Source organism: Ambystoma mexicanum, chromosome 6p, assembly GCF_040938575.1.
Source record: "Ambystoma mexicanum isolate Mex_15411 chromosome 6p, UKY_AmexF1_1, whole genome shotgun sequence".
In the NCBI taxonomy this organism is placed as follows: domain Eukaryota; kingdom Metazoa; phylum Chordata; class Amphibia; order Caudata; family Ambystomatidae; genus Ambystoma; species Ambystoma mexicanum.
In genome coordinates this window covers 1,530,495,967-1,530,522,414 of record NC_090935.1, presented here as the reverse complement: position 1 = coordinate 1,530,522,414, position 26,448 = coordinate 1,530,495,967, and the positions used below count along the sequence as shown (strand labels likewise).

The window sequence follows — 26,448 nt, the reverse complement described above, 5'->3', positions numbered from 1 at the left end:
CATGTCTGGGATGTTCAGACATTAGTCCCTGGAGGAGAATTAGTACGAGTATGATAATAGGAAGGGAAAGCAGGTGCAAGAGCAACAGAGAATAGCACAGGGTCATATGGCAGGTCATTGAACAATGTCTGTGATAGCTTGAGTGGAGTGTGGATATGATAAAATGGACCATAATTCTGGATTGCTGAAAGGAAGTACATTACACGGATATCTGGAATCAGGCTAACTATGTGAGGCCCATAGGTAGCTAATATTATGTGATGTCTGGTTGTGCGATGGGCTCAAGAAGTGCTGAAGTCACTGAGGTAAATTGTGTAGACTGTTTGACCCTGCAGTATCTGTACTTTGTTCCAAGAACTGTACTCTGCAATAGTAATTTCACTGTGGCAGCTTGTCCATATCGGGAAATGGGGCACAGACTCGCCACCCATTCTGGATGAGCCAAGGCAACCCAGTGGAAACACTGAGTTCTCCTTTTGCATCTACGGGAGCACTCCTGGGCTCGATTTAACTGTCAAAGGGTTCTCCTTTGACAGCTGCTGTTCTACAACAGGCATGTCCAACAGACCATGCAAGGCTGAGGCCATTTTGCGCCCCCAGCCTTGCATGGCTAATTGGGGGTGCAGGTCTGAATGTGCATAGGGGGCACTCCTGCACCTCCCTGCACCTTCCGACTGATTGGGGTATAAGGTTTGAGTCCTAAGCGTATGTTGCTCCCCCTGCTTCCTGTTCCTGTTTCTTTGTGTGTGGCATCAGCGGATAATCCTGAAGACCAAGAGTGGACCAGCCAATAAACTGTGTGAAAGTTTAATGTATTTGGAGAACAAAGGGTAGGGGGGGTTGTTATGGATCAGTTGACCACGTTTCTGAAGATCTTGCGGTCAGAATGCCCTTGTTCCTGCCCCGAGAGCACAGAATGGAGAATGTTGTTGTCAAATTAGTAAGAAAGGTTATTACTAAGAGTATGTTCTATGTCATGCCATGCTAGACTTTATTTTAATTCACAGTGAGACAGAGTGGTGTCTTATTTGGGAGTTGCAGTAGATAGCCATCTATAGTGAGAAAACTTAGCCTGGTTTCTGGCCTACCTATGCAGGCTGAGTTCATAAGACTGTGAAAAGGCAGAGGTGGATGTGCAAGAAAGAGGATAGGTATGGGGAGAAGAGCCAGATGTCTTTGTTTCTGTATTCAGGGACAGTCCGGTACCCTTCTGGTATGTTACGGTATGTTATGTGCTTTGAAAGTTAAAACTAAGGCTATTGCATACTTATTTGCTTGAACAGTGCCCCTTCAAAGACCTGAAGGACTGTGAAGATAACTTTCAGCTCTTCATTCTTAGTGAGCCTAATTGCTTCCACGCTCTCAGCGCGTTCTGGGTTTAAATTGTTGCTTTCTTCAAGGCACGACATAGGGCAGAAGTACAACTCCCAGCAGGAGTGTAGTCCTTAGGGCACTACGTATTTGCAATTTAGCACGAGAGAGCTGGCGTGAGAGGGACCAGCCAATCTATGCCGGTTCACGGTGTACGGTAGTACAGCTCGTTACTCTGACCGTCTGAATTCATTGGTGAGTTCATTACCTTTCGCTTCCAATGGTTTTCCCGGTGTACCCATAATAGCATAGTGACTGACCTGGATCTGGCTCGACTATTGCTACAATGAGGAAAATATACCCCAGAGATACTTTGTTGTCACTTAAGGACCTACACCAAAGGAATATTTCTCTTAGTGCATTGAATACAATCAGGTCTGCACACATCACTTGATCACACTAGGACTAACCCTTCTCCTACCACCGTGCCTATGCTAAAGATGGCATTGATCAATGCTATATCAACCATCAAAAATGCTATAGCCATTTATGAGTATATCCAGGATAATGATTCAGACCTTTTTCTTATAACAGCATAATGATTCACAGACTCCTGTGTGTCATCTTTTTCTTCTCTAGTGCCTGAAAGTGAGGCTCAATAGAGAACAACATAAAGGAGGGGAGTTCACCATTCTTTATTAAAAAAAAAGCCTCTGTTTGCAAAGTTTTCACCCTCTGAAATGGGACGAGGTTTCTCAGGTGTTGGCCTGTACTTATCATATAACACTCAACGATTCATGTCAACTGATTCTTTTTTAATAAGATTGTTATAAGATATCAAGCTGTTAAATAAATTACCGCTGGCAGGAAAAGATTCTGGGACACATTACGACCCTGCTGGGCTGGTAACAACGGTGTCTGTAGGCTTGTTACCGGACCGGCAGAGTACAAGTTTGCGGGCCGCAACGGCACCCGCTCACAGACTTTGACGATAGCACCGGCACCTTTATGAAGGGTGCCGGTGCTACCATCCTCCCCATTCCCATTGAGTCCTATGGGACTCGAATGGGAATGGGGAGTTACATTTTCCGACGCCTGGCTTCACAGACCACCGGGGCTGTAATTCCCTGGTTATTCCCTAAAGCCAGGCATCGGAAAAAAAAACACAACTCCAGCGGCAGCTTGCCGTTTTTACCGGCAGGGCTACCATCGGAGTTGTAATAAGGCCCTCTGTGTGTACTGATTATTATGAAAAAACGTATGCACCAGCTAACAGCGAATTGTGATACCATAGCCCCCCTAAAAAATAGTGAAAAGTACACAGAAAAAGAACAATACATGATATAGTGAAAAATTAAGAATTTTAAAGGGTCAGTATCGGGAAAAGGAAAAAATATGACTTAGGGTCACAGACAGAAGAAGATCATGCCGGCACAAAGCTTGCCTTAAAGACTTATAAAGAAGAAATCTTACTGGCAAAGTCCCAATGCCTTCAAAAACAGATAGAACAAGCAGATAATCGACCAAAAGCCCTATTCTTAGTCATTCCAAATTTCTCTAATCCTGGGTGTGTAAATGTCGGCCTACCAGCCTCCCAGATCATGGTTAATGATTTTAACTCTTTCTTTTCCAAGATTAGACTAAACATTGAGGCTCAGACTGCTTCTTTGCAAAATAGCCATCACGATGACTACGATATTGATCATAGGAAAAATACACCAGAATTCTATTTCTCACCAGTGACTGAAGAAATTGTTGAGAAATTGATCGAAAATCTTATGCCAACAAATCACACCTATGACCTCATCCCAGCCTACTTAGCCAAACAACATGCAAAAGCGCTTAGCAAGACCTTACACGGGTTTGTTAATGCCTTACTAATCCAAGGAAAAGTTCCCTCGGCCCTGAAGAAATCCTATCTTACTCCATTTCTAAAGAAACAGTCTTTGGATCATAAAATGTTGTCAAATTATCGCCATATTGCTGGCCTTATTTGGTCTTCAAAGATATCGGAGAAAGGTGTCACTTCTCAGCTGCCGACTTTATTGGAAGACAACAAAATCTTGGATATTTACCAGTCTAGTTTAAGACCAGGTCACGGTACCACGATGGACATAGTGACAGTCTGGGATGATCTCCTCGAAGCTGTGGGCAACGGTGAGTTTACCATGCTGGTCATGCTTGACTTGTCCACAGAATCGACACAGTTCACTTCAACATACTTAAATCCAGACTTGTCTCACTGGCTCACGTTTCGAAAGAAGCAATCAAATGGTTTGAGTCATTTCTAAATGATCATCGACAACAAGTTAAGGTTGGCCAATACGTGGCTGATGAATTGCCAGTTACTTGTGGAGTGCCACATGGTTCATGCCTGTCGCCTCTGCTGTTTAATGTTTATGTTCGCTCCTTGCTCAATATTTTTGACTAGTTTAAATTACAGTATCATTCATACGCAGATGATACTCAAATTAATGTTTGCTTAAGCCATCCATAAGAGGCAGTGGAACATTTGCTAAAGTGTGCCGAAATGATTAAATGCTGGATGCTGGAAAATAAACTCCAACTGAATCCCTCTAAGACAGAGGATATTATTCTTGGCCCAAAAAATAAAACTGTCCAAAGTTATATCTGGGATCCCTTGTCCCGCCCTGTTCGAGTTGCCTACCAGGTATACGCAGTTTGTAAAAAATCTGGGTTGTGTATGGGAGGCTGGCCTGAGCTGTCATTTACATATGAACCACATTTTAAAGTCCATGTATTTTCAGCTTAGGCTCTTAAAACCTTTATTGCCCCTCATCTCTGGGAACGATCACCCCATTGTGGTAGGTGACTTAACAAACTCGAAGCTGGATTACTGTAATGCTCTGCCGGGTGGCCTCCCCAAATATCAAATTCAGCGTCTTCAGTTGGCCTAGAATTCAGCTGTGCACATGATTTTTTTCTCTATCCCAAAGGGCCTCTATTTCAGAGTTCTGCAGAGCCTTACACTGGCTGCTGGTACAGCAGCAGATATAATTTAAGATTCTGTGTCTTTTTCTTAAAGGTGTTCATGGCGTGGCTCCTCTGTATTTGAGCTTTAAGATCTTATCCTATTGCCCAACTTGTACCTCACGATCAAACAGATAGGGACTATTGACAATCCCCACCTCTCGAACCTCTACCTGGGGAGACAGGCGGGGTTCTGTTTTTGGTCCTTGTGTTAGGAACTCTCTCCCACAATTTTTGCATGAGACTAAACCTTTACCCAGTTTCCAAACATTGCTGAAAACCTATCTGTTTGAAAGAGAGCCTCTGGTTCTGTTTGGGTATGTGTTCTCTCCACTTGATAATTTGTATTCATGTATTTATTTGATTTATTTATTGTTTATATATATATAGCGCTTATACACAGGTGAAGTGCTTCAAAGCACTTCAAGGCGGGAAGGGAACAAGGGAGTAGAGTAATAATTCTTAGGCATTGAAGATTCCGAATGATCTAAAAAGAAAAACTAGCATACTAGGCCTGACAACATTTCTCCAAGTGCAAGTGCATGAAGTGGTACAGTTGAGACCAAGCTCAGGAGGGGGCGATGGAAAACGGTGGGGGCAGGAGAGCCAGGGCAGATGAACTAACTGGTCCTAGTGCTTTTAGGTCATGCATACGTACAGACTGTGGTGCAAAGACAGGGGTTTGGGGGGACCAAAGGGTCATGTCCAGCAGGGCCCTGGGTTAAGTGCAGAGAGGTTGCCCCGCTCAAGGAGAGTAAACTGAAAGTGCAGTAATGTTGAACAAAGTGCAGCGGCCCGGTGGCAAGTACAAACGACTGGTGGGGGAGCTGAGGACCTGTAGGCTCTGGAGGTGAACCAGGCAACCAGTCAGCAAACATTTAACAGAGTTAGGGAGGAGAATGAGGGTGGGGAGAAAAGAAAGGAGGTTAGCAGGGCAGAGGGAGATAGAAGGAGGAAGAGAAAAGGAAGGTCTTTAGGAGTTTCTGGAACTTAAGGTTCTCTGGCTCAAGATGGATAGTGGCAGGGAGGCTATTCCAGAGGGAGGCACCTGCAGAGGATAAAGATCTACCCACAAATTTCTGTTTGTGAAAGCGTTTCACCTGCAGAGAGTTGGAGGGCGACGAGCAGAGGACTCTAGAGGGAGAGTATTTAGGAAGAGAGCGTTGTAGATAATGCAGGCCCTGACCTCAGAAATCCTTGTGAATTATGCAGAGGGTCTTGAACTTGATACATGCCGCCACAGGGAGCCAGTGAAGGAGTTTCAGACCTGGAGAGATGCGGTCCCAGGGCTTGAGACCAAGGATAAGTCTTGCGGTTCTGTTCTGGATGAGTTGTAGAGGACGGAGAGTAGAAATAGGAAATAGGAAGATTGGGAAAGAGGCTGTTCCAATAATCCAGCCTAGAGAGAATCAGTGCTCTCGAGGTGATGAGACTCTGGGGGGAAAGTGAGAAAAGGTAGAATACCTCTGAGGAGGTGCATTTGGTAGTTGAACTTTTTGGAGATGTCTGAGATGTGAGAAGAGAAGGAGAGAATGGAGTCGAAGACAACACCAAGATTTTTTGCCTCATTGGTAGGTGAGGGCGCAGGGCCTCTGGAGGCAGGCCAGTGAGAAAGTGGGAATGTAGGAGCAGGGGTCCCAATGAGGAGGATCTCTGTCTTACTGGCATTCAGGCATAGATCGTTAGCAGCACACCAAGCCTGAATTGCTGATAGACAGTCAGGGATGAGCGAGGAAGAGGAGGGGGCTGAGGGTAGCGTGAAAGAGAGCTGTGTGTCATCTGCATAACACTGAAAGTTAGAGGTAAAGGTAGAGATCCTGTGGGCCAAGGGGGCCATGTAGATATTGAAGAACCACGGGGAAAGGTTAGATCTCTGGGGCACACCACAAGTAGAGAGAGTGGTAGAGGAGAAAAAGGGCCCAAGTTCCACCTGGGAGGAGAGAAAAGAGGCGAGCCACGCCAGGGCCTCATCAGTGCTGACCAGGGTATCATGGAGACGGGTGATTAGAATTTGTGGTTTACCGTATCGAAAGCAGAAGAGAGGTCGAGAAGAATGAGGACAGAAGGAGAGTTGGAGTCAAGATTTGAGACTTCACGGGTGTTCAGACGAGCAGTTTTCATGCCTCTGGATGCTCTAAAGCCAGACTGATTGTGATGGAGACAACCAACAGATTCCGTATGAAGGGTAAGTTGAGTGATAGCCAGCTTCTCCAGGAGTTTACCCGGGAAAGGGGTGATGGAGATCGAGCGATAGTTTCCCAGAATGGATGGGTCAGCGGAAGGTTTTTTTTAGCAGAGGGTGCACAAGAGAGTGCTTAAGAGGAGAGGGGAAAACGAGAGGTTGAAGAGGTCGGCCAAGGCTGGAGCGAGAGTGTCAATATTGTCCTCGATGGCTTTGGAGGGCCAAGGGTCCACCTGTTTTGGAGGAGGCTTTTATAGACCAGACTTGTCTAGAGATCTCATCAGGTGAGACAGGGGGGAGGGAGAAGATAAGAGGGGGAGGGGTAGCGGCGGCCGAGGGGAACCCAAGGGATGTTGATGCATAAGGGGGAGCAGAAGAGAGAGAGGACAGGAGGTACTGTGTTTTGGTGGTGAAATGTGCGACCAGGGCCAAGCAAAGGGCCTGGCTAGGTATAGTAGAGGATGCGGCTGCGGTAGGGCTGGCCAGTTCCTTGCGGACTTTGAAGAGTTTGGACGTATTATTAGAAGCTGTGAAGAGGCAGGCTTGAATGTAGACTCTTTTCTTGGAGCAGATGCAGAGACTATATTGCCTCTGCAGTTTGTCACAGGGTGCGCCTGAAGATCCCTAATTCCGTTCCACTGCTCTGCGCTTTCGTTTAAGGGCAGCCAGATCAGAGTCGTACCAAGAGTTGCACTTTTTGGCAGGCTTCAGTCGCACTCTCATGGCAGGGGCAAGAATGTCAAGAATGTTGGCGATGGAACGATGATAGTTGGAGAGGGCTGTGTCAGGGTGGGAGTCAGCCGCAGGAGTAGAACGAGGAGAATAGGTGAAGGCAAAGGCTGTCGCTGTCACTCTTTTCATGGGTCAGATGACCTTGAAGGCAGGAGGTAGGGTAGGGAGTGCTATTGCCAAAGGAGAAGAGAGCTTCAATTGAGAAGAGAGGAGAGTGGTGATGAGAGCATCCAAGGTGTGGCCAGCAGTGTGCGTTGGACTAGAGGATAGAATGGAAAGAGAAAGGGTTCTGGAAAGGTCCTGAAGAGTTAGGAGAATTAAGATGGATGTTAAGATCCCCCAGGATGAGGAGTTGGGAAGAGGAGGAGAGGAGAGAAGAGACCAGGTCAGCCCATTCAGAGAGGAAGAGGGTGGACTGGCCCGGCGGCTGATAGAAGGTAGCCAGAGTAATAGAGGCAACAGGTGAGAGAGAGAGCCTGCAGACAAGGCATTCAAAGGAGGAGTAGACCTTGATATTGATATTTTATTTTTATCGCGCTCATACACAAGTGTTTCCGAGCGCGACAAGGCAAAGGAAGGGGAACAGAGGAGAAACAAAAACAACAATCTTACTAGGCCCAGTGACGTTGAGAACGCACAAGTACATGGTAGAGGGGGAGAGGGAGAAGTGCATGGAAGGGGGAACAAAAGGAGAGTGCGGAGCAAGGAGGAAAAAAAACATAAATGATAATGAATAAATTAATAAATAAAAAGTCAACAAACAGAGGGAGTGCAGCCAGCAAGTGGCAGTGCCGGGTTTAAGGCAGCAGGCTGGGTAGGTCTGATAAGTGCAGGAAGAACAAAACAAAGGGGTGGGGGCTGTATGGGTACAGATACAGACCCCAGTGAAAGGGGTAGCCCGGAGGCAGTGCGTGCGGGTGGCAAGAGGAGCAGGTACCTGGGCCCAGAGGAAAGAGGGTGGCCAGGTGCATGGTGCCGAGGGAGAGTAGAGTCAGCAGGGGAGAAGGGGGGTAAAGGCAGAAGCAAAGAGGAAGGCCTTGAGGTGCTTCCGGAACCGGAGATGGTTCTCCTCAGGTATTAGAGTTGCAGGGAGGCTGTTCCAGAGGGAGGCCCCAGCCGAAGACAGAGATCTACCCCCAGCTTGTTTCTTTGAGAAACAACTGACCCTGAGGGAGTTAGAGGTAGAGGAGTGGAGTGCTCGAGATGGGAGGTATTTGCGGAGGGATAGCTGAAGGTATTTTGGACCCAGGCCCCGGAAAGCCTTGTGGACAATGCAGAGGGTTTTGAATTTAATCCTTGCATTCACTGGGAATTGATTTCAGAGCTGGAGAGATATGATCCCAGGGCTTGAGGCCAACGACAAGTCTTGCAGTCCTGTCCTGTTCAGACCTGAGTGGGAAAAATGGAAACCGGGAACCACTCAGGAAAGATTACGGCTACTCCACCTCCTGGCCAGACAGGCAGGTGGCACGGGAGCACGTGAAGAGGAAAGAGCAAAGTTGATAAGGAGAGGAAGGAGCCTATCAAAAAGTAATAGGTTGGGTTGAGGCCCTTGTACCAGGACGGTTCAGTTTCAATAGACATTTAAGATGGCCCTGGATGTGGGAGAGGAGGCAAGAAAGGTCTCCCAGCGGGTGCCACCATTTATGTGTGAGGTGGAGTAAGGAGAGAGAAAAGCGGCCATATGGGGAGTCCATAGGTCAGGATAAGGAACGACAAAGAGAATGTCGGTGAGAGTCTTTGTGGCGGAAGCACTGACGTAGGTGTCAGCAATGGGAAGGCCTGGCTTGGAGGCAAGTATGTCCTTGAGTTTCTCCCTGTCAGACTTAGTGAGAGGTCAATGATAGGAGATGGAGAAACAGTTAGAGAAGATAGGAGAGATAGAAAGTGCCATAGTGAGGGGCAAGGTGTCAGAGGAGGCAGGCAAGAAGGGAGCAAGCGCACAGGGAGACACAGACATGATAGGGAAGTGACAATGGGAGATGTGGAGGGAAGGGAACAGAAAAGCAGACAGAGAACAGAGGTGGGAAACTTGTCAACACATTCTGATGAAACATGAAAAGCAGGACCTTAGCACAGCTAATTTCGATTTTAAACAGTAGCAAGACAATCAGGATATACACACATCTAAATTCAATTTTAAACAGCAGCAAAACAATCCGGATGTGCACACAGCTAAATTCGATGTTAAACAGCAGCAAGACAATCAGGATGTACACACAGCTAATTTCGATTTTAAACAGCAGCAAGACAATCAGGATGTTCACGCAGTTAAAATTTGGTTTTAAACAGCAGCAAGACAATCAGGATGTGCACACAGCTAATTCTGATTTACTTTTTAGGTCAACAGGTATTGCAGCACAACAGTACAGGGGTGTAGTCAGTGGAGGTGAAAGTCCAGGAAGGAAGTGGGTGTTATGGTTAGGTGCCTTGAAACAAAATGAGAAAATGAAAGAACGAAAAATGCCTTCTGAAGATAGTTTAGAGAGATTGTCAGGAGAGGCAAAGTCCAGAGAATGATGCATGCAGTGTAGAAATAGTCCACACTTACGTGATAGCTGAAGGAGCAATCACATAGCCCAAGAGAGCCTCGACGTGGACCCCAGCAATTGGTGCATATTGAGGGGCCGGCAAAAGTAGTGAGGTCCCCAACGCCCTGCCAAGACCGGACAGGAACAGGCACAGCCTTTGGCTGGGGGTCGGCTTTCGACCTGCTGGATGGGCAGATTGGCTTCTTGGGCAGCGGGTATCCCAATCACATACGAGCAGGCCCCACAGCAGGCTCTCCTGTGGAGGTCAAAATGGTGTTGCTGGCTGCTGCGGTGCTCATCAGATGAGGCATGATTTCCTATTTTAGAACAAAAATGAAATAACACTGTTGCAGCAATCTGCCGAGATTTTCTTGTGGCGGGCCTAGTATAAAGAATACATTTTTCATCTGCGCTCAGATGGATTTTTTGCTAGGTTCCTACGGGATATGTACTCTATAAATGTCCAAATCAAATCAAAATCAAATCATATCAAACTAGCAATCAAAACATTCTTTGTAGTTCTGATACAGACTTTGGTATTGACTACACCTTAAGCGTGCTGCCTTTGTCAAATTCTGGTAGACATACATACTCTGAAATTCACTATACATTTAGCAGGCCACCAATTTCAACCAATGGCGGAACCGCATAAGAATAGTGGGTGCGGCTTAACTCCTTATATATGCTTGTATACCTATAATCCAACCCCTTGGGAGCAGAAAGCCAACAGTTGGCCTGGTGAACCAGCTAAGGAAGAAAGTGAATGGAAGGGGGAAGGATGTAAACCATGGCAGGGTGGGCTGTTCCGATGAGGCCAAGGGAAGAGAAGGAGGACCAAAATGGCAAGTAGAAGAAGGATTGTGCAGAGAAGCATGGAGGAGGATTGCTGAAGATGTGTGCACGGTGTGGCATTGGTTGGTGAGAGAAAGTCTACTTGGGTGTGACAGTGCATACAAGGTGAGTGAATAGGTCTAACAGTGTGAAATTAGGGGATGAATGTGACTGAATGAGTAGGTCACTGAGAGAGTGAAAGGAGAGTGATTATGGGAAAAGTTATGGGTGGAGTGTAATGTAGTAGTGTGGTGAGGGGAGATTACTAGTGTGGAGAGGGTAGAGTATTGTTATGGAGAGGAGAGAGTAGTACATTGGAGAGAAGATAGTAGTGAGTTGTGAGGGCAGAGTAGAAGCAGAGAGAGTGAAGGAGGATAGGAGTAGAAAGAAGAACATCAGAGAGTTTGCTAGGGGATGAGAGAAGGATAGTAAAAGGAGAGCAAGAGGGAGAGAGGGGAAGAGTAGAAGAAAGGGAGAAGGAAGGATAGAGCATCAGGTGATGAGTACAAGAGCATGCAAGGAAAAGTCTGTGTGAGACCTGGGTGATTGGAAAACACCTTTACAAGATATTCTTATTGTGGGATCAAGGTTAGAATCCCCTGAGATTGATCCCAGAGCCAACATGAGCAGCCAGGCAGCTACTAGACAGTATGGGTTAGTGATCATGTTGGGGCTTAGGGATGTCTGGGAGAGTGAGCGAGCGGCCCAAGGGAGATGAGGGAGAGAGGAATGGCCCATATGGAGCACAATCATTTCAATAAAAACCTTTGAAATGTCTCAGAGAGTCGGTGTGTTCTTCAGGCCATCTGTGATAAAATTATACAAACGTTGAGTTGGTATGGTCTTTGAAAGGCAACACACTTAGTTACTGACAGTAATTAAAATCTCCTCCTAATGACCAAGAAATACAAGAGTTTTTCCTCAATTAGCAGTAGCCACGAAAAGACAATACACTCAATTACACTGAAAGTACTCAGTTGTCTCAAAAGAATTCTACGATTCAAAGAGATGTTATTCACTACTTCACAATTTAAGATTTGTGTTTAGTCTGGCCTCTGAGAGATGATGCAGTCACTCACTGCCACAGAATTTACTGCCTAATTCTGAGTTTGGCAGTAATTTTGCAGTAAATCCGCAGAATGACCACAACAATCACTTACTGTTACCACCACTCAGTCCCGTGGACTCACCACAGGATTCCGAGTAGTGTTATGGCAGTAGGAGTCCATAGGACTCCATTGAGATTTTGGCAGATACACCACGAACGGTAATTACACCGCAGTAGATCTTCAGATTTTTGTTGTTAAATAGGAGGATTTACCTCCATTATCATGCAGGAGGTAAATACTCCACTTCAAGACCAAATTTGTAGTTTGGTGATGGAATTATCACCACTTTTGTTTACCACAACGCCACACATGTAACAAGGCCCATAATCTCCTCCTGCCTTGCAAGAACCTCATCCTGTTTTTCTGATTTGCAGACATAAGCAGGCATCGGCCACCTCATTCTCCTTGCATTCTAAACTCTTTACAAGTGTGGCTATTTGTTGGAGCAATCTGTGGTTCTCGCCTCCTTCTGTTCTCTGCTGCTAACACACTAGCTGATCAGCCAACCAAAGACCGTCAATGCTAGATTTATGTGGCCTCTTGTTATACTGTGTGGCCAAGACGGCAACTTTCACAATACGTGTGTGGACTGTTAAGGCTCTTTCCTACATATTTCTGTGTTATGGGAAGAGTAGCATTAACTGCACTCCCATGTCCGTGTTTTCATTCTCTGGTTTATTTATGAGTGTTCATTGAGGCTGCCATCTGTGTTCAGATTCATAGTTTCCTTAGCTTCAGGGTGCCCCATAAAGGGTTCTAATAATAAGTTCAAGGATAATGGCAGGTTTATTATGTGTTTCGTATTCTTCATAACTTTCTTCAGATATATAGGTGTCATGTCTTTGTGGGCTAATGGTTCCATTACAAGAGTTCTTTCCGTAAAGCCCATGTCACAAATTTTGTAGGGGTTCAAATCAGACCTACTTTGTTGGTAGACTAGACATTGGGCTTGTGGTAGTGACCTTATTGGAAGCCTGGCTGAGATTTGGGGGGATCCACAATACACCCTCTCTGGAGGTTGCAACACTTATCGGATTGCATCCCCTGGCCCAAAGAGATATTCCCAGTCTCCCCTTAGGCCCCTCAAAAGTAGAAGCAGCACAGATGTCACTTTCCAGTGCAGCAATACATCGCCTAAATGGGACAGTGGTTACTCAGCCCTACCTCTCCAGAAATATATTATAAATGCAAACTATATTCCATGGCCTGCAATATTTACATGAGGTGGCACCCTGTCATATTTCAAAACTCAACAACATTTGTCAGCATGGACAAGTCGGCGATGTGCCAAAAAACATATCTTCTTTATTTATTATCTCATTTTAAAAGGATTATACGCATTTTTGTAATCACATTTGGAGTAAATATATGCTATAAGACAGATAAAATGCAATGTTTATACTAGGCAACGTACCACCTTGGCAATTGTACTTAGAGTGGATTCCTTGACCTCTCACTATTTAAGAACGACCTTAATCAGGACAGAATTACTCATAAAGACCAATGAGGGGATCCTCCCATGTAACAGGTGCAACTCTTTCATATTATCTCAGTAAGCATCTGGTTTTTCAAATGACATCTATTATTTTGAAGCTTCATCTGACCCACCCACGAATGACTTATTCTTTAATATGGGGGTAACTGCGGTGCAGCATGGAGTGAATACATCCACTGTTTTCTCACTCATAGAGATGTGTGTGATCCCACCCACTGGCCTTCAGCCATATGGTATGGAGTGAATACATCCACAGTTTTCTGGCGTTCATACGCACCAGGGAGGGCGGGATGTCATTTGAAAAACCAGATGCTTACTAAGACAATATGCAAGAGTTCCACCTGTCACATGGGAGGATCCCTTCATTGGTCTTTGTGAGTAATTCTGTCTTGATGAAGGCCGTTTTTAAACAGTGAGAGGGCCCCTGCGCCCTGCATAGAAGTAGCTGGGTATCTGCACGCAGAGCGCTACAGGGATCCTGAATAGGAGCCGCTGGGTATCTGCACGCAGAGCGCTACAGGATCCTGAATAGGAGCAGCTGGGTATCTGCGCGCAGAGAGCTACAGGGATCCTGAATAGGAGCAGCTGGGTATCTGCACGCAGAGAGCTACAGGGATCCTGAATGGGAGCAGCTGGGTATCTGCGCGCAGAGCGCTACAGGGATCCTGAATGGGAGCAGCTGGGTATCTGCGCGCAGAGCGCTACAGGGATCCTGAATGGGAGCAGCTGGTTATCTGCGCGCAGAGCGCTACAGGGATCCTGAATAGGAGCAGCTGGGTATCTTCGCGCAGAGCGCTACAGGGATCCTGAATAGGAGCAGCTGGGTATCTGCACGCAGAGAGCTACAGGGATCCTGAATGGGAACAGCTGGGTATCTGCACGCAGAGCGCTACAGGGATCCTGAATGGGAGCAGCTGGGTATCTGCGTGCAGAGCGCTACAGGGATCCTGAATGGGAGCAGCTGGGTATCTGCGCGCAGAGCGCTACAGGGATCCTGAATGGGAGCAGCTGGGTATCTGCGCGCAGAGCGCTACAGGGATCCTGAATGGGAGCAGCTGGGTATCTGCGCGCAGAGCGCTACAGGGATCCTGAATAGGAGCAGCTGGGTATCTTCGCGCAGAGCGCTACAGGGATCCTGAATAGGAGCAGCTGGGTATCTGCACGCAGAGCGCTACAGGGATCCTGAATAGGAGCAGCTGGCCTGAAGGCTCGTAGGACATCACCATCCTAAGACTGAATCTGAGTTTCTAGGACTATACTCTGCTTTCTTTGATCTGTGTCCCTCCTTGGTGCGTGGATACTGGCTACGGAGCAGACGGGGAGCCACATCCTTATCATCTCAGCTGAATCGACATAGGGATAGCCCGCCTGCTCCATATCTTCATCATGGATGGGTAAACCCCCAAGAGTGGCATAGGTGGAGACATGTTGGCGCTCATTCACAACCAGGACAAGGCTAGGTATCGTGATGTGTTAGTCGAAGCTCAGGTGCATGCAGACAGTGTGGCAGACATGGCACGGGACCCGGCAGTCCTGGCCGTCTGAGCAAATCTGCACCAAATGCCCATGGACATAAAGAAAGAGAGACAGGGCGCCATGGAGAAAATCACTAGAAAATGTCAGAGATCGACAAGCGAGTTGTAGCAGCCGAGACCAGCATTGAGGAACTAGAGACTGGAACCTGCACATTTTCCTACGACCTGTCACTGCTGGTGAGCAGGGTGCAGGAGCTCGAATCTGCAAAGTAAGGCCTGCATCTGCGTCAGGAGGATTAGGAGAACCAGTCTGACCTGGCTTCTTACGTATCTGCTCTGTTTAGAGACCTGCTGAAATGGCTGACTGATAAATAATTGAAACTAGACCGCACTCACCAGGGGTATTGTACTGTCCAAATCTGCAAAAATGAGACCGCTGAGGTAATAACTAGAGTACACATTTTTCAGGCTCAAAGGATGACATTATGATCGCCACTGGGCTCCTCCAGATCTATAGTTCAGAGGTACAAGGATCTCTTTGGTCCAGGATCTCGCCCCCTCCACGTTAGCTAAGCGGCGCTCCCTCTGGGACTTCACGCAGTGGCTACAGTGCAAGAATGTAGAGTACAGCTGTGGGTTTTCATGCAGAGTGATCTTCACAATGGAGATGGAGAAGAGAACGGTCTCCCCGATGCAAGACGCTGTGCTGATTATGAATCCGCCCACCCTCACCCATGGCGCAACCGGGAGATGGGATGTCTGCCCCGGATCATCTGGCATGAAGGCTGACCTTTGGAAAGGTCACAAAATTGACGAACCGTAGGAAGACCACTGGTCTGAGGGTCGGGTCGGGCTCCAGGAGTCCTCTTGCCTCATGAGCGGAGTATCGAGCAGTCTCAAGAGCATTGTCTCCTGGCAAATGTCCTCTTTTCTGGATATATCTGCTCCCATGATTAGCTCTAGCTTGGCCTGTTAACCAGGGGGGCAGCTCGGGCACACTCAGGTTTGGGGGGCATCTAGCCCTGGTGGAATAGGGCTCGGCCTGTACTTGCCCTGGCCTACGTCTCTACATAACCCTATGGCGAGGAAGGGCTGTTGTTGTTGGGGGGACAGGTGAAGGTTTGTGGGGGGTGATGTTTAGGTCGGGATGGGGGGTGATGTTTAGGTCGGGATTGGGGTTCTTTTTCAATTGAAAATTCTAGTTGTGGAGTGCCGGAGGGTGGTCTTTTCGATAAACTTTAGAAATGTGCGTAGAGAAAGCGTTTCATTGTCATTAGACGTATGGCAGGGGCAAACTACTTAGGGTATCAACTCTCAATGTGCAGTGTCTGAAATCCCCGGTTAAAAGGAGGTCATTGCTGGGGAGGCTCCAGACGTCTGAGATAGCTATCGCCATGCTTCAGGAAACTCACTTGCTTTTTGTAGATGAGAATTGCATGAAGTACAGCGCCTTCCCCAGGCAGTATTTTGCTTCTGCAGGGGAAAAAAAGAGGTGTGTTGCAATACTGATTGCTAGAGAGGTCCGTTTCCTCCTGGGCGAGGTACTTAGAGACCCAGAGGGTAATGCATCCTTGTGAGGGGACTCTGTTGGGTCTTCCAGGCATGACTGGAGGCTTTACGACCCTCTCCTCTAGGACACACTGATACAGGGGGAAGTAGCAAAGGTTGTAGCTGATTATTTCAGTGGTAACGACAAGGATGGGCTATCACCTGGCCAGTGTGGGATGCTATGCAAGTGGTGATAAGGAGTGAATTTATTAGCTGTTCTGCCATAGATTTTGCAGTTAGGGCACACAATAGGCTATTATAAGCCCAAGTGAGGGAGCGAGAGATTGAACATGCCCGCAAGAAGTAACAGTGGGCACTGAGAGACCTAAGGCTGGCTATATCCAATCTGGAGGCCTTAATAGCCTCGAAGACGGCTAATTCCCTGATCCAAACTAGGCAGTAGTATTATTTTTAGTGGAATAAAGAAATAGGTACTTAGCGTACACTGAAGAAACAGAAAACCAGAAATAGTGTCCTCAGGCACTCAGAGTCAAAAAAGCTTGATAGATTTGAGGAGTTCTACGAAACATTGCTCAGGGAGGAAGCTCCATCACTGGAGACCCAGAAATCCTTTTTAGCTGGAGCTGCCCTTCTTTGAATTGCGGCAAAGTCGTGTGACTCGTTGGTGGGTCCCCTAGTGCAGGAGGAGGTGGATCGGGCTATCAAAACCCTCCGTAATCAGAAAGCACCGTGTTCAGACGGTTTTACACGTGCATTCTACAAGGACTTTAAGACACAGTTGTTGTCTCCTCTCACTTCTATTTTTAATAGATTTTTAGCATTAAAGGCGGTCACATAATCGATAGACTAATAAGAATTCTCACTGCTGCTGAATCCTTTGCAGATCCTTTCCTCCAATTTCCCTTCTCAATACACATGCAAAAATATTCTTGAAGATCCTAGCTACGGAGTTGATGGAGTGCCTTTCCACTTTGATCCAACCTGATCAGACAGAGTTTATCGTATGATGGAGCACAAACGACAATATTAGGAGGGTCATTCATGCTATAGAGTTAGGATGCGCAAGCGAGACCCTGCTGAACCTGCTAGCGCTGGATGCTGACAAGGCTTTTCATAAGGTGGACTGGCGCTTTATCAGGCTTACCCTGCAAGAGTTTGGGTTTGGTCCAAATTTCGTGGAGATGGTGATGACTTGTTATGGTCCGTTAAGAACCGGAATCACCATTAATGGTAATTTTAAGCATTTTCTTCCCATTTTCAGAGGAACACGCCAGGGCTGCCCCTTGTCTCCCCTTATCTTCGCACTCATGATGGAACCCTTGGCCACCCGAATTGGCTCCAATACACAAATTAGGGGCATCCGCTCGAACACAAAGCAACCTTTCACGCTGACAAATACTTGTTACTAATGTCTCATAAATGACAAACCCTTTGAGCCGTTTTGTGGGAGTTGGATGGATTGAAGACCGTTTTGGGCTTCACGGTCAACATGGGTAAGTTAATGGTCTGAAAGTCTCAGAATCAGCTAGCAATATGACTCTCATCAAACGGGAATTCCAATTTTGATGGAGCGATGCAGAACTTTAATATTTAGGGATAAAGTTGACCCCTTCAGTCGTGGGCTTATATAGGGTGAAGTTTCTGCTCTTGTTTGGGACTTTGGCAGATGCGAGTCGCAGGAGATATCTTGGCTGGGTCTTGTGGTAGCGGTCAGAATTAATATTGTGCCCGGACTTCTTTACTATGCGGCAGCCCTACCAGTCCTCGTACACCGAGCGCTGCTAAAGACACTACACCGGAAGGGCACGAAATTCAAATGGGTGGGATACAAGTCCTGGGTTAGTAGGCAGGTTCTTCATGCAAATAAGCAATGCCGGCGTCTGGGGCTCCCTATTCTTCAGAACTACATATCTGCAGCTAATATTTCTAGGATTCCTTCTTGGGGGTGACTAGTGGCGTGTCACCCTCTGTGTGGACATGGAACAGTCTGCAACAAGCCTCTCTCTGAGGGATCTACCTCATATGGGTGCCGCCGAAAGAGGGTGTGGTGGTCCTCTCTTGTCATCCACGAGTGCTTCCTTGTCATACTGGGACAAGGCGATTAGGCAGCAGGAGGTTCGTGGTGGGTTGGAGCCCTTATCCCTACTTCTGGGTAATCCTCACTTTGCCCCAGGTTTGCACATTGGAGGGAAGGAGGTCTGTCCCATCTGCACCAACTGCATCAGGACGGGTCTCCACTAATGCACGAGGAGTGTTCGGCCTCGTTCTGAATCTCCGAGATGGAATGGTATCAGTATTGTCAGCTCCGTCATTGGATCATTAACCCTGAAATGAAAATGGCAGGTATGAGACCCCCACTGGCACTGTGGTGCTAGAACTCAGGGTGCAGGAGGGCAACCTACTCAGAAAAATCGCCAGAATAGGGGGCACTGTTGCACACACATGTAATGGCTGCCTAGACTGTAGAGCTCTGCTCCGGCTAACATCCTTTTTATTAAAATATCCTATTTCGGAGCTGCCCAGACGAGTAACTCAGCCTGATCCCGGTGTTGGAAGAGCGAACAGTGGACAACCCGGCGGAAACAGCAGACAGATCTGTTGCTTCTCGGCCGAGATATCCATGTTGTGAGAGGCGAGGGAAGGAGAGGAGTGGCGACAGCCAACATCGGGTACCATGATAGAACCATTCTACCCCATGGTGGATGCAGCACCTCCGGGCCACATGGTGGGAGGGCCCTACACTGTTGCCATCTGCGCCTGGGTGAGCGGTTTTCTCCCTCTTTCGTGCTACGAGACCTTTTGAGTAACCCAGCCATTCCCCAGGACTAAAACGGCCTGCTTCGGGCTTTGAGGTGCCCTGCAGAAGTACACTGGTGCCCGGTCACTACTGGGAAGTGTCATTAACTTGTTGCCCCGTGCGGGTGCTGGGGGTTGGACCAGCACATGTGGCACTGATCAGTACAGATCCGGGAAATGGCCGTGGCTGGCCAGATCATACAGCTCCGGGTGCGGATTATACCGCACGACCCCTGTGTACCGTGTACTCCCGAGCCATCCAGATAATCCATGACGGCTCTGATTGCAGGGTAAAAAGACCCCTGCTGGTGCCCAGCTCTGTTGCGTCAGACCGTCCCGACGTTGGCCTGCTCCTGAGCCTCAAGGTGACTGGGTGAAGTCCTGAAGATGCGGAGGGTGACTGGTGCTGGCCTCCCCAACACAGGACCTCCCTGGTCCGATTTCTCTCGGACCAATATGACACTGCTCCGGTGGCGGGTGTTGAGCGCGCCCATCAGACTTTGACTATTCTATGATGAAGACACCATCTGAATACGGCCCAAAACAAGGACGAATGCCCTGTACTGCGCGGTCTGATCCGGACTTATCAGACACACAGAGATTCTGTTTGAACACCCGGCAACAGCTCGCACACGCCTCGCCGCATGGCCCGGGCTCGGAACCTCCTCTGCTTGAAGAGGTCACACTACGACGGCTCCCCATTAAAGGTACTTAACATCCGACCTTCTATGAGTACAGCCTTATATGTGGGAGGCCACTGACCATCTCTCTCCTTGTGGACATAGGCATTTTGGAAGCAACTAGGGGAAGCCACCTACCAGTTTGCCACAGGGAGATTAAGGAAAAGAAGATTTGCTGATAACGTGATCCCCTGACACTTTGGGTAGGAACCGTCATACTGTGTATACCTCTCCCTGTGCTGTCCACCCGGATAGCACGTTTTGCTTGAACTTCCATGCGGAGCCCTATCCAAGGTGTTCCTTACTCATGGACATATCTCTTTAAAATACAGACAACGTTGTCGAAAGTGGGAGAGCACAGTCCATTCCCCAGAAGAAGTGCCACTCTGAACACTCCTGCTTAGACATATAGTTGAACGAGGAGCTTTAGAAACATACCGCACAGAATACACCTTATAAAGGCGCTGCAGGGGTGCCTAAACCCTAGCTACATCGTGTACCATGCCACGGTCTCCCTGATGCCGACACGTGGGCGGAATTCTATATCTATGCTTTCTCACCCCACGGCTGCTACTCTTTGATATAGACCTGCTGCCATCGGCCCCATCCCTTCCACAAGACCCTGAGCGAGAACAGTGATCCTGCACCTCACCGATACTGTGGGGGACATCCAATGGTGGTGTGAATACTCAGCTACAGAAGAAAAACACACCTTGGGTTTAAAGTTTGAATAGAAGGCTGTGAAACACCCTTGAGTTGCCAATACACGTACGACTAGACTGCAGTACGTACTCAATACCCAGACACTTCTTTCGCAACTGCATGCAGTTATCCCTGCTATCGCACTGTGTGCTGGATAACACCAACACTTCAACTCCACTGCGATGACAAAGGGTGCCAGTGCCAGGAAAAAGAAAATAGGACCAATGGACTCATTCATAAACAGCCAAGTTTCAGCCGCAATCCTCTTCAAAGACTTGACTTCTAGAGACGATCACCTCCTGGCCGCCATGCAGAGTGGATTTCTGGCAGTCAATGTAAAATTAGACAATATTATCTCCACTATCGTATCCTTAAAGTCCCGCTTAGACAAGGAGGGTACCTGAGTGACAGAGGTCGAATGCCAGGATCAGTACTAATGAATAGTCAATTGATCAAAACACCTGAGACATCAACTTATTGAAGGGAGAAGTAACTAAGATGCGTGGCAAGTGTGATGACCTAGAATCCAGGGCCGGAGGAATAATATACGCATTGTGTGCGTGTCAGAATCCTCATGTAAGGGTCCTATGGAATTGCATTTTGAGGTGCTTTTGAAATCCATATTCAGTGCCTCATCATTCTCTGAATACTTCCTTGTTGAGAGAGCCCACCGTACACAAGCCCCAGTGCCGAAGCCTGGAGCACCTCCCAGGACCATTATTGTGAAACAGCTTAACTACAGGGACAGAGATGTGGTTCTCGGACTGGCAAGAGAGAAGGGGCCCCTGTACCATGACAGAGATAATATACACATCTATCCGGACTTTGCTGCAGGAGTGCAAGCCCAAAGAAGGTCATACAAGCAAGTAAAAAGGCAACTACGACTGCGGCATGTTTCATATGCACTGATCTTTCGGGTGAAGCTAGGTATACAACACATCGGCCAAGCTCACTTCTCTGAACATCCTGCAGCAGCGATGGACTATATTGAAGATTCAATTCCACTTCTGCCGCTTGAGCGTGGGTCTGACCAGAACGGGCACCCGCAACTTTAGGCAGACAGAAGAGTGTCTGGGTAGCAGTGAACTAAAACTGTTATGTTGTGCCGGGAGGGCCGTGTCCAGCTGTGGCAGTTGTGGGCCGCAACATACGCAGCTCTGGAAAGTTCTGCAAGTTCAAATGGGGATGTCATCATTGTGTTGGGGTTGATGTTGCGGGTCTTCCACGGCCCCCCGCAGGCTCATGAGAGCTGCCACCACTTTACAATAGATAATTCTACAGACCCCCCTAATAGATGCATGGCACATGCTCCACCCTATGGACAGACGGTATACAATACGATACGGCCACACATATCCCTGTTGAGAAATATGCAGCTTCCCCCACTGATTTCTGATCTGTCATTTTCGGTCCCAGCCACAGGGACCCATGTAAATTCGACCCTGTAAGTACTACTGCTCATGCATGGTCCAAGATATATGAAAGAATCGGGGTGACGATTCCCTATGACCCTGATGTTCCACTCTGGCACTTTCCCAGTATCTCCCCCACTTTTGATAAAGCACTGCAAATGATATGGGACCCGTCCAAACAACTAAAAATGCAGGTTATGTTATGCAGAAAAATGCAGGGTACCTATGTACGTCTGGGAGATTTTGTGGACACTGTGGGGGGGGGGGGTGGACAACTCAAACAACTTCAGTACTACCGTATGAGGGCAGCATTTGCTGCAAAATGGCCAATGTTTCCTATGGAGCCTGCCACACATGAGTGCATGTGTGCCCTGGTGGCGACCGATGGGGGGATGAAAGGAATCTCAAATCTATATGCCCTACTGCAGTCCCACTCCAGCTCTTCCAATTCCATAAACTCAACTTGGGAAACAGACTTGGGAGTTACGTTGAGCGAGGAGAAATGGCTCAGATATTGGCAACTCACCAAATCCATTTCTCTGAACTCTGGTTTACGGCTGATGCAATTTAAGATGCTTAACCAACTCCACTACACCCCAGCTAAGCTAGCTAAGTTTTTGGTGGATTGTACGGTGGAACGCTTGAAATGTGGAGCACCGAATGCGGACGCCTTCCATATGTATTGGGCATGTCCTTTAATAATCACGTTCTGGGGCTCAGTGGCAAACATCCTTGAAAAGATTATGTTATCCCCCTTCAAGTATCTGTTCAGGGACATTGGCAAGGTGACTGAAACCCCCAGATGCCTATTTAATGTGACTTGTGCTGTTGCGAAGCGCTGCATATTGAAGTGCTGGAAGGCCATGAACCCACCCCGTTTAGACGATTTTCTTTGCGAGCTCACAATGGTTAATGAATGTGAAGAACAATATGTACTAACTGTAACAGCGACCTGCCACCCCAAGGACATTTGGGTTCCTTTCAGAAATTATCTGTGTGACATGCTATCTGATAACGATTTCTCCCCCTCTTCTACGCCATGATCTACTGCTTCTTTCATGACATATATGTTGATACTACTGTGATGTATTGATTGTGATTTACTTGTGATGTGTTGGCACAGATATGACTCTCAATAAAATAGAGTTTAAAAAATCTCTAGAATTTGCAAATTACGAGATGGATCCAAGCTTTCTGCACACATGAATCAATGGAAGTGGGATGGGGTCAGACCCATTTCAGAAGAAGCCTGGGGGTGGATTTGGCAGAGGGCTGCAACCTCATCACGCTGCGTCACCAACAAGGAAAATGCCTGCAAGGTGTTGTACCGCTGGTATTTCTATCCCACCTAGCTTCATAAGATTGATGTCTCAATCTCATCCTTATGTTGGAATGGTTGCAGTCAGAATGACGACTACCTACATGTGTGATGGACATGCGAGAAAGCTCAGAGCTTTTGGTGGGAGGTTGTAGCCTTAATAGGGGAAATTACTGGGCGGCAAATTGTCTATGGACCCAATCGTGATGCTCCTAGGTGAGCCTCTGGATTCTGTATGCCCCCTGCGTGGCTATATGGCGACTCTAATTACACACATGCTGAATGTCTGGTGGTATATGATTTGGGAGGTTGCAGCTGCAGAAAAGGTTTGGGCATTGGTTCAGTATTGGTTATTTAGGCATGTCAGCATATGGCTCCCTTTGCACACATTTTGTGAGAAATTCCCAACTCGCTCTGTCAAGCCACAACTGGTGCAACATTCTTCACTGTTTTTTGTGGTTCTAGGTTTGTTGTATTTATTTGAGCTTGGAAGCATGGGGGTAGTTGGGGAGAACTGGTGGTTCGGCCGCTCTATAGCTCTATCGACTGCTCTGATGTTGAGTTCAGCCCTGGTAGCCTTGCATAACCGCTGTTGGACTCTTGGTATTGTAAGATTGTATTGTATTTGATATTTGTAAAACTGATAAATAAAGCCTTTAAAAAAATGTGTTGTGAGTAATTTCTGATACTTCCTGTGAGGCGAAGAGCCTTATTGTAATCTTCAACTCCACCCTCTCCTTCTCTCCTCACATCTCTGACGTCTCTCAGAAGTCAAACTATCAGCTGCACCTCCTCAGAGGTATTCTTCCTTTTCTCACTTTCCCCCAGAAGCTCACTATCTCCAGAGCTCTGGTCCTCTTTAGGCAGGACTATTGCAACAGCCTCTTTCTAAATCTTCCTGCCTCTAATCTTCAACCTTTACAACTTATCCAGAACAGGACTGCAAGATTTGTCCTTGGCCCCAAGCCCAGGGATCATATCTCTCCAGCTCTGAAATCTCTTAATTGGCTGCAAGGATTAAGATCAAGGCCCTCTGCACCGTCCAAAAGGCTTTCTCGGGCCTGGGACCGCTCTACCTCCAGCTTTCTCAACATCTTCCTTCTTCAGCTCTCCGCTCATCCACTTCCAACTCCCTGAGGGTCAGACACTTCTCCAAGCAGAGAGTTGGGGGCAGAACTACATCCTCGGCTGGGGTCTCCCTGCCTCTGTCAAACTTGAGCAGAACCATCTCAGGTTCTGGAAGCAACTCAAGACCTTTCTTTTCGCTTCCGCTCTCTCTCTTCCTCTCCCCTGCTGATGCACCTGACTGCTCCACACAGTGTTCACCCTCTGAACTTGGGCCCAGGCTCCTGCATGTCCAGTTGCCCTCGCACTTCCTCTGGGCTCCCCAGCACTTGAGGGTCTTTATCTGCAACCCTACATTCCCTTCTCTCTGCACTTATGAGCCACCCACTGGCTGTACTTGTGATTTAACTGCACTTCGCCCTTCCCCTCCCCCCTGGCACTTCTCTCCTTCCCCGCACTTGCACGATCTGAATGACACAAGGCCTAATAAAATATTAATTTTGTCCTCCCTTTGTTCCCCCCTCCTTGTCTTGCCACACCTAGAAACACTTGTGTACAGGCGCGTTATAAATGCCACATCATATCATACCATATCCCTGTTCTCCAAATAAATTCAACAAAATAATGTTTTTGAGGGGATGCCCAAAATGACCCTACCCATTCTTTATCCCCATTGTCAACAGTGCACCTGACGCTACTTACCATGCCACAAACTCAGTAATACCGAGCGGGATATTTTCTCACTGCTCTCACCTTGCTGTCCTGACAAGATGACAGCATGTTTTGTGCAGGGCCTTCAATGTACATTCTTTGAAAATAAGAACATGCTTTACAAAGCACATAAAGTAACATTTTGTTTCCGTTTGATATGTTGTGTGAGTGAGATTCGCTGTTAGACAGCATTTACCAATATTTGTGTTAAAATATAGGTATGCACATTTAATTTACAAAACCAGAATGTATCTAGTGAATCAAAAGAATGTAATTTTCAGCATTAAGTACAAAGGGATTTTAGAATCACTTACAAGTTTACATTGCTTCAAGGCATACTATTTTGCCATTCTATGGATTAGTCTAGGCTGCTACAGGTATTGTGTAAAGCGTTAGCAGCATTCGTGGGCCTTTAATCAAGTATGTTGGCCCCAGTAGCGTGCTGATATGTGAAATTCTACAGCAACCTAATGCTACATAGCAGTAAAGTAGAGCCAGCGCTGTATTTGCTTCTGACGCGATTGACAAAAACGATAGCAGCAGTGTGAGGTGCTGGTTGTACCGCTCGATCAACGCTGAATGAAGGGCAATGGCTTCGTTGGGAGGTTTCCACTTCTTTGAATTGTGGGAAACCCTAATCGTGCGTTCTTACTACAAGCTTTCCACAGTAACGACTTCAGCTGAACTGGATCACCAATTTGGGATATAGGCAGTGAGCAACCTGATTTGCTTGTGGTTGAGCGAGACAATAATATGGTGCCAAACCACCTCATATCTGTCTGTCCATCGCATACAGATTTGGGAAAACATGGTTTCACCTATTTGCTTCAAGGGAATGTCTTCTACATTTGTACTATTCCAGGACATTAAATGCTGGGGTATTTGGAGGAGAATCACTGTCCTGAGTTTGGATAGTGGTCTACTGTATTTATTTCCACCAACTACAGCAATTGATTCGTTTTTGGCAAAAATCATGAGGAAAATGCCACTGTCTTATCTGGTAGTCTAAATCTGACCTCGGCTGCACAATGATCTCCTCTTATACTGAACTAAATAACGTGGTGCCAAAATGCCAGTGTGTCTGTACCACCTACTGTGATACTGCTCATCTGCAGACCATGTCATCTATACCTTTCCACCTGTTATTCCGAATGAATGTTCATATTTTCAGATTTAATATTTTCATAGGTTTCCTCGTTAAAAGGCAGTACTTTGTTTCATTTGGGAGATTTGGACACCCTTACCTGTCTCCAGCCGTGTGTGAAGTGTTTATCCGGGGAGCTGTGTCTTTGGCCTTGCTCGGTTCTTCTTCCCAAGGTTCTTTCATGTTTTCATTTAAATGAGGACAGAGGTTACCTGATTTCTGTCCAAATCTTTCGTGCATGGCATAGGAGCTCCACCATACCCTGGTGTCAGGCGCATACTTGAGCTTTATTAGGTTTATTTGTCCTGGGTACTGTTATGAACCTGGTGGTGTCATCACTCCTTTCCCCACGGTAGCCTCTCCTCATGTGGCAAGAGGACAGCAGCAACTACCTAATCCTGTCCCTGGAGCCAGCTATTTGAGGGATACCACATGCGGGAATGCGACCCTCAGG

The 26,448-nt window shown here is 47.2% G+C and overlaps 1 protein-coding gene across 1 annotated transcript in view; it reads left to right on the top strand.

Annotated features, from left to right (window-relative positions):
- LOC138510613 (coiled-coil domain-containing protein 17-like) overlaps positions 1-26,448 on the top strand; it is a 377,034-nt gene that overhangs the window by 292,927 nt on the left and 57,659 nt on the right. The gene's annotated exons all lie outside the window — the stretch shown is intronic.